The sequence below is a fragment of the Sinohyriopsis cumingii genome, chromosome 6 (genome assembly GCF_028554795.1).
Source record: "Sinohyriopsis cumingii isolate HCF-2022 chromosome 6, ASM2855479v2, whole genome shotgun sequence".
NCBI classification, from domain to species: Eukaryota; Metazoa; Mollusca; class Bivalvia; order Unionida; family Unionidae; genus Sinohyriopsis; species Sinohyriopsis cumingii.
The window spans coordinates 80360812-80376388 of record NC_142966.1 but is presented as its reverse complement, the minus strand read 5'-3'; positions in this window follow the sequence as shown (position 1 = coordinate 80376388).

The window sequence follows — 15577 nt, the reverse complement described above, 5'->3', positions numbered from 1 at the left end:
GCACCTATTTAATAACTAAATCTACTATGAAATTGTAAGTAAATAGGTTGGACAATGAATAGCGAAGAAAAAACAAAAACAGCGCAACCCTTAGTCACAAAAAGTGTGTAAAGGTTTGTAGAACCTACACAAGTCAAAACCATTCGTAAATTTTACATCATACAACTATGAACGAACCTGAGACCCAGAGACAAACATTAAACTGAATTGCAGTCATACGCCGCAGAAATTAAGACTTTGGCAGTTCTTTCGTCTGTATTCAAGATTCAAGAGTATTCTATGGTCTGCATTTATATAATTTTTGAAAGCTAAATGCGAGGAAAACCATAATTTACAGTAAGTCTCGGTCGGTTTTAACGATTAGCAGAATTGAATTCGTTCACACTGTCCTGAATTATTGACCTTGATAAAGTTAGGTTATGCATTATTACTAAGATTTCAGAATCATAGGACCATTTCCTAACATGAATTATTACGTTATTATCCGTTTTACAATTTCTGAAAAGCATATACTGTAATTTTGTGAATGTAATCATATATAAATCTTTTGGGTTATTACTATAAAAAACTTAAGTGCAGTATTGTCACTATAATTAGTAAAACTCAGGAAAAGGATGCTATTCATATATAGATAGGTTGATTGATAGATATGCAGACACTTACAAAGACATACGCGAGAGGAGAATACCGTAGACGGACGCACACGTGCACTAAAAGACAGATGGACGTGCAAGGGAAATGCTCATTTGTATTATCTACACAAGAGAGCCGTTGTAATTACAAACTACTTTCACAAAGAAACAAGTTATCTGAAGTATTATGACATTTACCGTCGAATTTGTACTCACTGAAGAGAAAGGGGGTAATGTGACTTTTACAGTGGTAGGATTGATAGCAGAAGTTGCAACAATAATAAATGCCATTATTTCATTAACAGGGAACACAGTTTTCAGAGCGTTACATTTATATGGACCTAAACTATGCAACAGAAAGAAGCAACATCAACTAGTGATGTTAAATTCAGTACAATAATTTAAAATGAACTGACAATATTGTGAATCAAATCCCAACTAATCCATAATGTTCTTTCACGTGTACAAATGTATAAATCATCCTGAATTATCCCCAGTAATGTTGAATATGAAACATTAGTCTTGATGTATCACATTGATAAAATCATGTTTCTCTGAATGAGTCTTCAATAATCTCAAAGCATTGGTTTAGTCCAAATAATGAGCACCATGTAATTACCATGAATAAATTAAATAATTCGACCTCTCGAATTAAATCTGAACAAAACTGAAAGTGATTCCACAGGCGGACATTAAGATAGGAAAGAATACTTTTTTTACCCTGTTTTCTTTATGTACATAGCATTTCTCCTGACCCATGACACACCACAATGCCCTGGATGTGGGTCACATTTAATAGAAAAATCCATCAAATAATGTGAACATATTCGCTTCCATAATATTCCGTGGTCAAACCCAAAGCTAGGTCAAGTCAAATTCCAATAAACATCTTAACAAATGACAATCACAAGGTAGGCTAGAACTCCACCCTCGCTCACGGGAAAAGGTCAAGAACGCAATATAAATTAAATATACATTATAACCCCTCCATAAAGAAAAATAACGGTTTATTCAGTAAAAGTTTGTACATATGATACTATGATTAAAATAGTATAGGAAAATGTCTCATGAATGATACAAAATAATATACAAAATAATGTGCAAAATAAAACAATATAGTGCTTTTATATACGTGAAATGCATCTGTAGTCAAATTATATTTTCTATTGATGTAACTAATGTTGCTCTTGCGTTCCTACAATATCAGACTACATCTCACCTCACCAATCTCTGATTTTTAGTTTTCATTTTTGAATGAAGGGAAGGGCGTTATGATCACCAAAATACGATACAATTTTCATTAACAAATATTCCTCTTACACCTCCATCATTCTCCTCACCATCATTGTTAAATTATTGACTGGCGTTTGGAGCTAAAAGAACTTGTGCACTTTTAAGTGTGTCCTTTAATTCGTCTAAAGTTTTTTGACTGTTTCCAGAGCAATAAAAGTTGGATTTCTTACTCAATGTGTCAGGCAAAATTTTCCAATAATATTTAGCCATACACCCAAAAATCGCGTCAGTGCTTTTTACTGATAAGAACTGGAAATTAGAGAAAGCATTAGCCTTAACTTTTATCTGACAGTGTCCATGAAAATGTCATAAAAATGTAACCCAAATACGAAAAACTCACATTTACCTAAATTAATTGTCATATTTGCATCACTAAATCGATCAAAAAAATGTCCTAATGATTTACAAGCGATCTTATCAGGAATCGTTTTAGATGACGCCATCGATGTAGCCATCACAATTATCTGGACCACATATAATAATGTTCATTAAACACTGAAATGTCGACGGAAAAGTTGTGATACGAAATACCTTAATTTTACATGGATAACGTTCATTTGGATTTGCGAATGATGCAATTTCTTCTGCTTTATTTTCGTACGTAGACTTTGCCAAAATCCTTTTAAAATATTTTGCATTTTGAATATGGTCATTGACGGCTTCGATTCTTGGCACAGGAAAATAACCTATTTTGGTGACACTCAGGACACGTGCGGAATATATTATGTGGTATAGGCACAATAATACATGGTGAACTCCAGTTACTTTTACTTGCTTCTATGAAACCATTCTCTAGAAAATATTTATTTTTAAACCATCTTCGCTCGAGAGGATTTATTCAGGTGTAGAATCTACAAGTTCAGTGTTGTTGTTGATTAAATTTGCTCGTGTTATAGCATAAGGAAACAATTGCTTTTATTCACATAATAGCTGTTTTAGCTCACCCGTTTCTTCTGCCTGTAGATGTCAATCAGTTATGTCCATATTGTTTAATATTTTCTACATCCTAAGATTGGTTAAACAAAGTCACTACAGTCAGACTGAGCACCTTCGGTTAAATCCCCACAATGATGGACAGGTACAACTAAACTTACTGAATGATTATCTGGGTTATCTCTAACAAAATGCTACTTGAATATACTTGTAAGATATATTTGTTTTTTGTTCCTTTTTTCCAGGAATGTTAATGTCATAATTGAAGTCATTGATGTTCTTTCCTATTGTATAAGGACCATAAACGTTTGCCTAATTAGAATTTTGAGCCATGGGCAAAAGAACCAGAACTCTATCACCAGCCTGAAAACTTCTTTCCTTTGTAGTTCTGTCACTCCAAAAGTTCATCGTTGACTAAGATTATATCTTGCTTCCTCACAAACCTTTCACAACTTATATGTGAAATCAGAGACATAGTCAAGAAGATTAACCTTGGAATCTTAATCTCAAACATGTTTCTCTTTTAATAACTTTAATGAGCCGCGAACAGTATGTCGCAAACGGACTAAAACATGAATGGCTCCTGAATTACTTCATCGAGATCAAACAATAATGAATGAATAGTCTCATCCCAATATTTTCCTGTATGAATACAATATGACATAATTACATTCTTCAACGTTTCATGAAATGTGTGCAAAGAAGATCCTTCTCTTTCAGAATGGTTGGTAGATTTAAACTGTTGAACTCCTAATTCATCCATAATCTGTTGAAAATTCCAGACATAACGTTTGACACTTGAACTGACTGGACAGATGTGGGAAGGCAAATATGTGTAAAGGAAACTTTACTAAAGCTTTGACTATGCCCATAGTTTTAATATTTCTCAAAAGAATAACCACTTGAAATCTTGAAACGCACGCATAATGAAAAAGAAAATATTGTATGCCTAATTTGATATTAGGTGAGGGACCGACATAATCTACTTTACTTCTACATAGCAGTTTGCAGATCAACCTTGGGTCTCTTTCTGATTAGGTGTTCCTTCCGTTTTACAAGTATGACAAGGTATACAATATTTAGAAACATCATTTTTGGCCAATAAAAAATATTCAAGATCTTGGGAACAGTTTTATTGCCCCCAATGACTAGCCAAGGTAGATTTATGGGCTAGACTAAGCAGGTCCTGTTGGTATGACTTCGGAAAGATAATTTAATAGCTCACTGACCAATCGTCATCAGTGTGTACCTCAGGTGGTAACTATGTTATCCTAAGGACCCCAAAGTTTCATAAATAACAATTGATACTTGTGTTGCTTCAGTTTCGCCAATAGCCCTCCGAAACAAAATGGAGTTCTCATGATCTTATTTATGTTCGAGAATGAGTTATTTTATTTTGTCACCCTGATTAGAATATAGAATGAGCAGTAAAAAGACGATTTTTTTTTATAAACACGGAGTACTATTGACTTATCTCAGTGAAGGAATATTAATAAAGCCTCACTCCGCTCCCTGAATAACAAACCTTTCACCAGGATAAGATTTCTCAAACAAAGGCAAAAAGCCTGATAAAAAATACTCTGAGAAGTTTTTGTATCCCTTAATATTTTAATTGAGACAGGCTTGGTAGGATCACCAATCAGCCATATAGAACCTTTTGACATAAATGGTTCACAATTCTCCATTATTGAACAGATTGGGTTTATTTAATCCAATGTGTTGCTTTCAATAGAAAAACGTGACCTTGATCTATTTAAATTAAGATCTTTTTAATAGCTCTGTTTTCATTCTTTGCTTATTTTGCATCCATCCTTTCTTTTTACAGTAAACGCACCTATGAACAGATAAGGATTTCTGATCGCTGGTATCATACGTTTGATTTATAAAAGTTATGTCAGATTGAGATTAGGAAGTACGTATATGAGATGGCGTTTGATTGAAGAACTCCTTAGAGGAAAATTTGTCGACCGATGAAAATTTGTAAGACAAAGAACAAATAACGGTTGAGCGAGAAGCACTTTCTAAAGTTTGGACCTTTTGCTCACCACGATTGGTTTTGACAACACTATTGACGCAATTCTTGAACTCTTCGATTAATATGATCTCTCTGAGGTTACGTTGGTCTTAATCAACATTCTTGGCATAGCAACACCTATCAAATACCTGTTCATTTTCCCATGCCAATTCGACATAGGTGCGTTTAGGTTCTTTTCTACATTTCCTAAATATATGTTGGTATACCTCATGTACAAACTAATGGAAAAAATCAAGATAGATGCCGTAAACACGTAATAATCAGCACTTTATTATATCAGCAGTGAAGTGTATTCTTCCTGTGTTTTGCCGATAAGTACACTTTGTAATAAAAAAATTGAATGCAGTCTTGGACATTTCATGATTTCATCAATATCTTCAAAGTAAGGAAACAATGTATCTTTTTCGTTTTCCTGAAAAGCGCTACTTAGACCTAAAATTAAGGTAATATCAAGGCTTAGATCTGAACTCAAATTCAAACAAACATCTTCAAAAATGACAATCGACAGAAGTAGTTAAGTGGGATACTATACGTACAATGGGAATTAGCATTACGGAGACCCCTGGGACAATATACGTACAATGGAAATTTAACATGGCGAAAAATCGTGGGTCAATATACGTACAAGGGGATTTAACATGGAGAAAAATCGTGGGACAATATACGTACAATGGAAATTTAACATGGAGAAAAACGCTGGGCCACTTTAGGGACAATGGGAATTTAACATAGAGTTTGGGTCTGTCTAGGGACAAGGGAAATTAACATGGGGAATAGAGTTTGGGCTTTTGGGATTTTTTTTTTTTTTTTTTTTTTAAAGTTTTTTTTTAAATTTAAATTTAAATTTAAATTTAAATTTAAAAAAAGGGGTAGGCAATGGAAAGGCTATCTCTTTTCGAGAAATATGGCTGGCCCTGAAAAGGGCCTTTGGGTTTTCTTCTGCTTCTAGTTTCTTCTTTTTCTCCACCAAGTTCTTATTTTATCTCCAACACTCTTTCTCTTCTTTTCTTTCTTTTTTCCTCCTGCTCTTCTTTCTTCTTCTCTTCCTCCTCTTCTTTCTTCCTCTTCTCATTTTCTTCTTCTTTTTCAATCTTTTCGTTCCATTTGCTTATTCTTATTCTTTCCTCTTCATCCTCCTTCTCCTCCTTTATCTCTTTCATGACACCACTAATCTTGTCCTTTACCTTTTTTAAGTTATTAATTTCCATCTTTACACGATGGGGACTATAGGAATAATGGTCTTCAACCAGTCTTATCAACATCTGCTCCATCATTCCTAAGTTGTCTAAAACGTCTTGTAATGTTTGTATTTTGTCCATTTGGTTAGAAGCCATCTTCTTTTTTATTCTTTGCAGAATGGTTTGAACGACGAATACTGTGGGTTCTTATACTTAAAGCGCGTACGTGAAGGAAAACATCCCCCTAAAACGTAAAATTGATCTTACCTAGATCATGACCAAACAACGCGCGGACGTGAAGGAAAACATCCCCTACTTTTTCATTTCATATAATAAAACCCAAACTATACTCTCCACATACGCTAAGAAACAATAAACAAATCCATAATCTACTATCCACACAATCGTACGTGAGCGGGTACAAACACAAACACACACACACAAACACACAAACACATACGCTAAGAAACAATAAACAAAATCCATAATCTACTATCCTCACAATCGTACGTGAGCGCTTACAAAACCCAAACTATACTCTCCACATACGCTAAGAAACAATAAACAAATCCATAATCTACTATCCACACAATCGTACGTGAGCGGGTACAAACACAAACACACAAACACAAACACACAAACACATACGCTAAGAAACAATAAACAAAATCCATAATCTACTATCCTCACAATCGTACGTGAGCGCTTACAAAACCCAAACTATACTCTCCACATACGCTAAGAAACAATAAACAAATCCATAATCTACTATCCACACAATCGTACGTGAGCGGGTACAAACACAAACACACAAACACAAACACACAAACACATACGCTAAGAAACAATAAACAAATCCATAATCTACTATCCACACAATCGTACGTGAGTGGTTACAAAACCCAAACTATACTCTCCACATACGCTAAGAAACAATAAACAAAATCCATAATTTACTATCCACACAATCATACGTGAGCGGTTACAAAACCCAAACTATACTCTCCACATACGCTAAGAAACAATAAAGAAACCCATAATCTACTATTCACACAAACATACCTTAGCTCTTACAAGCACCAACACACAAACACATACCCTCATACTATCTTAGAAAAGAGTTAGTGTTTGTATTCACACTACTCTACCTACACATTGGCAAATTGATGTTTATCTCTTTTCTAGAGTATTGGGTAGCCCTGAAAAGGGCTGCTTTTTTGGAACTTCATGGACACCTGGTTAATGGTGGCACCTTCCAGGCCTGGCGCCACATACACATCTTATCCCCCAATTACTTTTTACTTTTTTGGGGGAGAGAGCAGAGGCAGGATATGTCGCTTCAGAATCCCAATTTTCGATCTCTGGGATTCTGAAATTTATTCTTCTTCTCTTCTTTTCCTTCTCCTCCTCCTCTTCTTTGTTTCTTCTCTCCTCCTCTTTGTATCTTCTTTCCTCTTCTTCTTCTTCTTTATATCTTCTCTCCCCCTCTTCTTTTTTTCTTCTTTCCTCCTCCTCTCTTATCCTTCCCTCCTCCACAATGGCTTCCGCGGCCAGTTCATTCAACAGGCGCCTGGCATATTCCAGATGCACATGAAGTTCCAACAGTTTAGACAGTCTCGTGTTCATTCTTGGTGTTGATCAATCAACAAGGGTAGCTAGACTGCCCAGCGAGTTTCAATTTATAGTGAAAGCGCGGACGTGAAGGAAAACATCCCCCTAAGAAACATAAAATTGATGTTACCTACATCATGACCAAAAACAACACCGCGCGGACCTAAAAGAAACACTCACTCACTTTTTTATGCTACCCATCACTATTTTAAAATTTTTTATAAATCACTTCATTAGACTATCCACATACGCAAAGCAATCCAATCTAACTCCAAATATACACCTCAAACACCAAAAAAAACATGATTTTAATCTACTATTCATACCAACTTACTTAAGCACTTACTAACAGACAAACACATACCCTCACATTTTTTAAAAAAGAGTTAGTGTTTATTTTCACACTACTCTACCTACACACATTGGCAAATCGATCGTTATTTCTTTTCTAGAGTATTGGGGTAGCCCTGAAAAGGGCTGTTTTTTTTGTTTGCTATGGCATTCTTTTTTTAGTTTCTAAGAATGCGATGTCCTCTGAGGATAGACTTTCTGGAGATAGGTCTGCTTCTTCGGAAAGAAAAGAAGAACTCTTTGGTGTCGATACGGCAATCGACAAAGCCTCTGTCAGGTTCAGGTTGCTGCTGCTGCTGCTCTTGTTGTTGTTGTTGCTGCTGTCTCTGAAGTCTGTACTTCTCTGTCCATTCTTCTTTTTCCCTGTTCATTTCTTCTCTGAAGAGCTCTTCTATCAGGTCTTCAGTGATTTTTAACATTCTCACATTCTCTATTTCTTCTGGCTTCGGTATCAGACTGTGTCTGACCCTATGCAAATTCACGTAGGCTTCGTTGAGTTTAGCTAGTTTGGAGCACATCTTCTTAGGAGGATGAGTCGACAATGGATGGTTAGACTGGAAACAACCCGGTTCTTAAAGTTAAAGCGCGGACGTGAAGGAAAACATCCCCCACACGGTTTTTGAGTCGCAACGTTTAGTGAGTGTCATGAGAGGGATAGTAAGAAATGAAAGAACATCAATCCAACATTCTTATAGCTAAACAAAAGAGAAAGGCATTTTTTTTCAAAACACAACATTTTTTATTCAAAAATCACTTAACACTAAACAACAAGAACTCTAACATTTTTTAACAATAATCCAACACTAAAAGTTTCTCCACTAGGTAAAGAGGGATATCAGTCTTCCATGGTTTCTAGTAATCTAGGATGACTTCTCTCAAACTGTTGATTTCTATGGTATTATCGAATTCTGCATACAGGATGACGTTCACCGTTTCATCAGGGTCTCGGTCTTTAAACTGAATTTCCACACGAATCTGGCCGGATTTTATAGGGTGGAAATGTCCCTCGTCGCTGCCTTGGTCTGGAGTGAAATCGAAAGCCCACAAAGCGTAGCCTCCTGCATAATCCTCGTACGTAATACCGTGACTGGTATTGGTTCCTAACTGTCCGGTGGCTTCGTACAGGGACAAGTACGATCTCAAGTAATTCTTCTTGGTAAAGTCAGGTTCGAAAGGTTGGGTACACAAGGTCTTGCCATCGCGACTGACTTCGATTTTGGACACGCCAAAGTGTTGAAAGTAGAAAGGATTTTTTTCGGCAGCTCCGTTGAAGGCTGTATTCTCGACGATACCAACGACCAAACGTTTGGGTAACTGTCCTTGGAACAGATGATCTTCGATCATGGATCGCTGTCCCTTGGGAATGGTGAAGGTTTTCACTTCCGCGCGTCGTATGGGATACTTGGCGGTCGTTCTACTCAACGTCTGACTGATGTCGTTTCCCACTTTAGGTAACACTTCCACACGGCGTACGTAGAGTCTGGCTTCTAGGATTTTGGTTTTGTAACCGTCACTATCAGCCATCAAATGGAAAGCGGCACTGCTACGATTCAGTCTCAGGCGGACATCCACCCCGTTCAGCAAATACTTTTCTTGCAACCACATGTCCAAATGCAAACGATCCATCAGTTCTAAACTTGTGTCGGCTCCCGTGATTCTCTTTCTTCGTTCTACAAATCCATCATTGTTGTCTTTCTTTTCATCAGTTTCCAATATTTCAAACTTGGTAGGTTCGTCAGCTTCCCATACCACACAGGCATTGAGATGAGTGTTCTTGGCATCTATTCCGTACGTCAAGAGATTTTCCAGGTAGGCACGATAAGGGTAAGTATCCATGCTGCTACTTACCAGTTTGTTATTCAAGTACAAGTCCACTCCACTGAACAAGGAATGCATGAAATTGTTGACGGGAGCTACTGCTTCATCGTCTATAGGACCTCCAGTCTTATCTAGAATTTTGACTTTCAGGTACAAGTAACTGCTATTCAGATCGATGTAATCTTCGGGCTGTCCTTTGATTTCAAACTCGATGGGAGCGGAATCGGTCAGTGAGGAGACGGGGTGAAATTCCACCCACTGGGATTCTTGCATCGTCATCATCGTGGGGGGCATGGCAAACAGATCCAGTTCCGTCTTGGAACAAGCGCAAGAATCTCGGTGCATCATTTTTTTTGTCTCTTTTCTCAATAATCGAAAACGTCTAAGTCTCGAACGGTTCTTCTTTTCTTGGCCTTTCTCGCTTGAAGTCTGGTGAAAGGGTGTTTTCTTCGTCGTCTCTTTCTGCCTTGTCCTTGCTGAATGCCTGACTCGGTAGCGTGCAGGGCATTTATAGGTGTTTCTCGTTGGCCTAAAATGTCTTTGCCCGTTTGCAGCAAGACATTTTTGCCTGCCCTCATGAAGGCTTCTTTAGGGTTTTGTTTGTCGATGATGACATTTTGGAGAAATTCTTTGCCTTGCGTCAGTGCCGCATCTTTCAAGGCGTGCAATCCGCGTGTCACCATCGGTTTCAACACCGGGGCCACCGAACGAAAGGCCGATTTTAACATGTCTCCTAAACCGTGTCCTCGCTGTCAAGCAACCCCTCGGTACACTGGATACATGACTTACTTACGAGTCGTGAGAGAACCGTTTTCGAAAATGGAGTTTCACCGTGACTTTTCCTTTGGTGAATGGAATATTTTGTCCCAGATCTCCTTTTATAGCAATGTTGACCGTGTCCAAATACGACTTACTGACAGGCAAATAGTGAGGATGGACAAATTCGCGGTGGACGTGGTAAGTGTTTCCACCTTCCTCGTCAGCGTTCGTGGCAGAATCCACTTTGAAAGGAATGACACGCAGTAACGGTACGGAGGTGTGTCCCACCACGTTGTACTCCACCACATCGGAATACACGAACATCAAATTCAGTCCTTGGTTCAGTTCTACCGGGGCACGAAATAACTTGCTAAAAGACTCGTTGTCGTAAACGATGGGTAATTCGTTTTTCTTGAGCATGGCCTTTCTCATGTCCATGTCTCCGCCCAACATGTCAAACAATTCAGGACACAATAAAATGTACACGATTTTACTTCGTTCAAATTTCATCAAGAATCGACGAGCTGCTTTGTGGTACTCCATGGTGACATTTTTGTTGACATGCTCCAAAGCTTTCAGAAACACGACATTAAACCTGGAGGTTATGGTGCTGACCAAATGTTGACCACTAAAATAATAGCCTGGGGGAATGAACAAGTGATAGGTGGGGTACTTTTGTGTACGGGTTTTCTTGTCATATTTGACATTGCTATCCATCCACTGTTGCATTTGCTCGTCATGAACTTCCACATCAAAACAATTTTGATTGGGAAGGACATTGAGGACTTGGGTCGGGTGAATCATTTCTACTAAAGCCACTTCCCAATGGGCTTCGTGATCTAACTGGATGGCCTGAGGTAATTTGGCCGTGTAACAGCACAACGTGTTCTTGGGAAACACCTCCATGGAACTGTCACTGGGTAAAGTTAAGTAAAATTGGTTTTGGTGACTCATAATTCCAGAGTTCTGTGGCTGTCCGAGGGGTTACTGGACGTCAGAGACGTGTCTCCGTCTAAAATGTGGTTCTGGTTGTGATTGAAGTGGTGACTGGCACTGGCACTGGACACAAGGTTCCCGGGGTTCCCGTTCGAGGTGAATTTCAGGGAGGGATTAGGAAGCAGGTAACCGATGCAACTGCTCAATAAAATGGTCCACAATTGTTTGTCTCCTTGTTGCAAACTCAAATTGGCGATGGCTGCCCCGATGACACAATACACCACGAAGATTTGGCAGAAAAAGACGATTTGCGTTTTAGGCACACGTTCTCCACACCACACCCACAAGGGTTGTTTTTGTAAATCTTGCACAGAAGAACTAGGGGAAGGAGGAGTGGTCGACGTAGCTGCGTCTGCTGTGTGAAAAGGCATGATGGTCACTTCTTTTTATAGTCGATGACTTGCGAAGCGTCGATCCAAGAATCAAAACTGGGTGGATATCCTTTCCAACGTACTTTGACTTCTTTGACACGTCGTTTGCCCACTTTACGGGTTCTGCGTTCGAGAATGCTTTCGATGTCGTACACGTCGTCTTCTTTTTTGGTGACACGTTGTAACTCGGGCAAATAAAACGTTCCTTTGAGCACTTCTCCGTTCATGTCTTCCAATTTATAGACGGCAGGATGACGGCCATGCACTCGTCCAGTGACGCGAAACAATTCGGTCGTCCAGTTAGGTAAGTAACCTTTGTCGAAAGTGCGTTTGGTTTTGCCAATGCGCACCCAATCTCCTACGGCCAACTCTCCACTTTTCTTGGGGACAGCCCTCGTCGGGGACGTACCAAACAGGCGCTCAAACACCAACACTTCGTTCTCGGGAGTCACGTCTTGCGGGGCACGTCCGATGCTTCGATGGTAAGATTGGTTGTACGCTTGCACCAGGTGCGGTAAGATGTCGATGTACTTCAGAGTGTGGTGATGCGTAAAATATTTCCACATGCGTTCTTTCAAAGTGCGTTGAAAACGTTCCACGATGCTGGCTTTGGTTTCGGGATTCTCGGTGGTAAAAAAATGAATGTCACGTTTCTTTAATTCTTTTTGGAAAGCTTGGTTCAGAAATTCGGTACCTTTGTCCGTTTGCCATCGAAGAGGGTGACGACCGCTTTGTTTCAACACTCGTTGCAGGGCTCGCACTAACTCGCTGCTCGATTTGGAAGTCAAGGGCACGACCCAGGCAAATTTGGAAAAGACGTCGATGACACAAAACAAATATTTGTAGCCACGATTGTAGCTGGCCAAATGAGAGACATCGGCTAAATCGGCTTGCCATTGATGATCGATGCCTTCCACTCGGGTGCGACTTCTGGCAAACTTGCGTCGAATGGGTTTGTGTAAAGTGTAGGTAGCTTGTTCTTGTAACCATCGTTGCACTTGAGGTAAACGGAGACTTTTCAGTCGAGTTTTGGCAGCACGATACAATTTTTGAACTCCTGCGTAACCTGCAGGATGCGAGGGATCGTAGTAAATGCTGGCTAAGACTTTTTCCATTTTTTTTTTGTGTTGGTTGGTGTGTTAATAAGACACCCACTCTTGGAGGATGCTACTCTTTTTCTCTTGGGGTTTTTTCTTGGATTGCAATGCTTTGCGTGTGCGGCCAGCAATAGGTTTCGAAGAGGAGAAGGATGTCTGAGCGGGGGATATCGGTTCTTGTTTCACTTCTGTCTTCACTTCTGTCTTCACTTTCTTTTTCTCTTGTGATGAAGAAGGGGTGGCCATCATCTTTTTAATCCATCCAATTCTGGAGGTAGGTGGTGTTGTTAACTTGCGTACTTTTTCTGGTGGAGTTTGAAACCCTTCCTCTTCTTCTCCTTTTTCTGTCTTGGTCACGGGTACTGGTGGTACTGGTACTGGTACTGGTACTGGTACTGGTGATGGTGCTGGACTTTTCATCAAGGTCTTAAAATCTTTCAGAGTGGGTAGAGCTGTTTCGTCTAAAGCTTTCTGGTGAAAGAGTTGCAGTCGTTGCAAGAGTTGACCGTACTTTTGCGATTTTTCTGTTTCGGACAAATCTTGGCGATCCATCAAGGACTGCAATTCGTGTTGTAACTGGGACATCTCGCTCAAATGGGGATTGGGAGGTAAATGCGGGGTGCGTTGTTCTTGCCACCGATGGTATTCCATCCATCGTTTGTAAGGCACTAAAGCTAGTTTTCGTCCTTCCATGGGGTTGTCAGGGGTCGATTCTGAGATCTTGGGACTTCCGAAGGCCTTTTTATCTTGCTCCCACCAGTCCTCCCAACATGGTTCCCAAGACTCCTTTCAGTATGGGGCCTAACAAGAGAGGTAAAATACCTCCACGTTGCACTAACATCTTCTTTTTTTGACGAATGGGAATTTTCTTTCGAACCATTTGGCGAAGAACGTGACGATGTTTGCTTAAGCATTGTTTCTGGTGTTTGGACAAAGGGATCGTGCCTTTCAAAACGTTCAAACAACATTCGCACACGGTATCGATGACCTCTTTGGAGGCCGTTTGAATGAGTTTTTTTCGTAGGGGTGGAGAAGCTTTGGACAGGACAGATAACATGTCCCCATGTTTGGCTAAACGTGGTGGCAGTCCTTTCCTTTTCTTTCCTTGGGGTTTTCTGGATGGTGACATCATTGAGTCTTCAGGAGCACCGAAAAAAACACTGATACCCGACTTGGTCACAGGCCTTTTTTATACTGGAACGCGTCGCCACTGATTGTCTTTACGTCGTATCAGTTTGAGGACAGGCATGACACGTCGTGCAGGGGTACGCAACGGACTAAATCGAGCCAGTTCTTGCTTGGACAAATCCAGTAAACTTTGTAACATGCCCGATCTTTCTTGAACTTTGATTTTGGGAGAAGGTACTTTGTGAGCAGCAGCCACTGCCACTAAATTGGAAGGTCCTGCCACTGGGGAAGTTCTTTTGGGGGTCATCAACGGAGAAGTTCTTGGTGTGATCAACGTCTCCAAGTACTCTTCAGTTCTGGGTGTCATTAACGGAGAAGTGGACAAACGTGAAGTTGCCGGAGACGCAGTCACCGCTGTGGCAGGTCGTGGTTTGCGAGTGTAAGGTTGCGTCCTGGCCGAAGTGCCTCTCTTGCGACTAGTTTTCTGTGGACTTTTCTTTTTCTGGGGGCTTCTTTTCTTTTTCCGGGGTGGTGTCTGGTCAGAGGAGGGTCCTGCCACTGGAGAAGTTCTCCTTGGGGACCTGGTCTTTTTCTTCTTGGGGTTTCGTTGGACTTTTGTCTTGGGTATAACTTTGGGGGCATTAGGATCCCATCTTAAGAGTGAGCGAATGATGACCCCTCCTAGAGTACCGCTCCCTCCAGGTTTCAAAATGATTTGTTTTTTGGTTTGAGTGTCGATGCGGGGATCGGCCAGTTGGACCAAAGCGACTTTGTTTCGATCGAAAAAGCGTTTGGTTTGATGAGGAATCTGAATGATTCCTTGGAGTAATTGACGTGCCGTCACCGTGAACCATCGTAAGACTTCTTTGAGACTAGCTTCTAAGACACGAGCTCGTGTTTGTGGATCTTTTTCTCGACTGATGCCATACAAGGCACGAATCAATTTGACGGGAAGATGCGACTGAAGGGACGTCATGTTCGCACTGAGAGTGAGACAGACGAAAAAGGGTCTGAGGTTTTTATAGATTTTTTTATGGGGAGTGAAATGAAGTCGAGGACGGAGACGTGTACAGGACAGGCCCTCCGTCTTGGCCCCAGTGGTGAAAAAAGTGGGTACGAAATCGCAAATCCTCGGGAGTCGTAGGTTTCAAATCGACGAGTAAATAGGCCTGTGGCGTTTGAGTGGCATCGTCGTACGCCTGAGTCAGCCAAGGCGTTCCTAACTGTTTGGCTAAGACTTGCACTTGCGATTTATCTCGAGGGCTTTTAAACAAGACCACGTAATGCGCATTGAGACTGATGGTGCGATGGGCTTTACTTTGTTGAAACAAATTTTGGGTGATGTAAACGACACTGGCATTACGGTGATGCCCTT